This window comes from Odontomachus brunneus, unplaced genomic scaffold, assembly GCF_010583005.1.
Source record: "Odontomachus brunneus isolate Ranch 3 - 2012 unplaced genomic scaffold, Obru_v1 Obru_scaffold_210, whole genome shotgun sequence".
Taxonomy (NCBI): Eukaryota; Metazoa; Arthropoda; class Insecta; order Hymenoptera; family Formicidae; genus Odontomachus; species Odontomachus brunneus.
The window spans coordinates 249,547-252,459 of record NW_022639660.1 but is presented as its reverse complement, the minus strand read 5'-3'; positions in this window follow the sequence as shown (position 1 = coordinate 252,459).

The window sequence follows — 2,913 nt, the reverse complement described above, 5'->3', positions numbered from 1 at the left end:
GATAATTACTTATTATCCAGTATTTTTAATACTGAAAATAAGTAATTATCAATGATTCTTAGTATGATATTTCTATAAGGGAATTATAAGAAAAATAATTTCTTACGGCTTAGAGATTAAAGCTTAAATTTTATGACTTAAGTTCTCATTGTAGACCACGCTTTAGAAGCTTTCTACAATAAATTTTAAGTCGCAATAAAATTGACCAATTACAGTGGATTATTCTTCTAATAGTCGGCTATGATTGGTCAATTTTATTATGACTTAAGATTTATTGTTTATTGTAGAATGGGCTTTACGGAAAGCAGCACATTAATTGTTTATCGTGTGCAAACTTTCATCGCATGGCAAGCGTTGCCGCGTTCTGTGTACAGAAGCCATCATAGTAAAAAAGTAACGATATAAGTAACGATGAATTTCGTTACTCGTTACTAAAGAAAATGTAATGCCGTTATTTTTTCGTTACTGATACAAAAAAGTAACGGCGTTATCAAATCGTTACCAAAAAAAAGTAACGAAATAGTAACGTCGTTACAAGTAACGCGTTACTTCCCAACCCTGCATATATCTATTTATACATACTTGCTAAAAATTAAATTTTGTTTATAAATTATTTATAAATTTTATTTTTATAATTGTTAGATTCATATGATGTTTTGCAAAAGGAGATGGACGATATTAACAACGCAAGTAATATAGGAGACAAACCACCGTTGAGATCACCACCGTTGTATAATCAAATTGGAATTTCCTACTCTGTAAAAGGCACTGGTTGTTCAACACCTATTTCGACAACATTACCGATAGAACACCAAATTGACAAGTGTTTATCTGCAATTCATCAAAGTTCATCAACTGATCCTAATATAACTATTGAATGTAATGCGCCTAATGGTCCGACCAAAATTATGACATTTATCAGAGATGATTGGTTAAGCTCTTCAAATTTAGAATCAAGTGTCGCAACAAATAACATTTTATCTAATACTAAGAAATAAATTATCGAAGATTCTTATGAAATAGTCGAAAATGAGTAAATATCTCGTGCTCATATTACAAATTCATTGTTACAAAGGAACGTTGAAACTAATAATATTAAAGAAACTCTTTCGAAAGGATTCAGTGACACAACGATTGATAGTGGGCATAAAAATACGAGTTCATATTATACACCAAGCAGCATTACAATAAGTAGAACGAATTCTAATGTGTTATAATCGCGAATAGTATCAGCGCTTTCGAAACACTTCTCGAGCGGCGATAAGCACCACACACCCTGCCGCGCCCGCATCACCGATCTCGAACTCTTTTTCGTGTCCTGGCAACACGGGCACGACAAATGTAATTGATAATTTGAGTCTTTCTATTGATAATAATGCACCTCCGATTGATATTCGTGACATTTATGTACCTGTTTCGAAAAACGAGAATGTAGGTTATTCACTCAAACAATATTTTTGCCCATATTGCAAAAAATTGCAAAAAAAATTTGCACGACATTTGGAACTCAAACATAAAAATAAACCAGATGTTTTAAAATTTATACATTTTCCAAAAGGCAATTCAGAACGACGTAAAATTATTGAAAAAATTCGAAAATATGGGAATTACCTTCATAATACTAATGCCGATTTAAATACGGGAGTTCTCCTAGCTTGTCGACATCCTCAAGCAAAATTTAAAAATACTGCCGAAAACTATGTGTGTTGTAGTCATTGCAAAGGATTTTTTTCCAAAAGGACTTTGAGAATACATTACAAAAAATGTAATCCAGCGTACGAAAAAGGTCAAATAAATCAATTCATAAAAGGAAAACAGTTAATGGGATATATACATGATCGTGCTAACAATATGATGCGACGAAAAATTTTTCCATCATTTCAAGATGACGATGTTTCAAGATCGATTAAATACGATGAACTTCTGATTTTATTCGGGAATAAATTATGCGACACGTACACACTTCCTCATCAGTACGATATGATTAGAAATCATCTACGGCTTCTTGGTCGTTTCAAATTGACAATCAAGGAAATTAATAAGAAGATATCTGATTTTGCGTCCATTTACCATCCTCAATACTACGATGATGTTAAATTATGTGCAAATTATGATTCAGAGTCACAGATTTTTCAAACACCCCACACCCTTATAGAAATATCATACTAAGAATCATTGATAATTATTTATTTTCAGTATTAAAAATACTGGATAATAAGTAATTATCAATGATTCTTAGTATGATATTTCTATAAGGGCACAGCACGTAATATCGCAGAAATATCACAGCAATATTATATTTTTATTGTAATATTACCAGGGAATATAACAGAAATAATGCTGGAATATTACTAAGATATCACAGTAATATTAAAATGTCCGCGGCAAATGCATCACAGTAATATAATGGTGAAAATCAGAATGATATTACTGTGAGAAAATCATAATATTTAAAAAACTATACTTATATATTCCTAGTTTTCTCCTGTTTCATAAACTACTACGTATCGAAGGTTGTCAAATACACTCCAAACTTTCGTGAAATCCTCCAGCGATAATTTCGATCCCCAACAGTATAACCACTGGTCACCATCCATATCCTGACCGCATTAACTGTTGCTTAACCTGACGATCGAGCGCGCACGCAGTGACTTTGATGACTCCAACGATGTTCTTACAATTCATGCTTATACAGGGCGTTCAAAAAGTCCCGGACCGGTGAAATATCTCGAAAACTAAGCATTTTAGAAAAAAATGTTTCAGATAAAAGTTGTGGCGTTTAAAAAGATGTATTTACTGATCACATCAGTTTGACCTTGGGTTGCGTAGCGAAGGTCAGGTCAAGGTCACATTAATTTTTTTAAATGGAACACCCCATTTTTCATTGCATATTCTTATAGCACATCTCGAGAG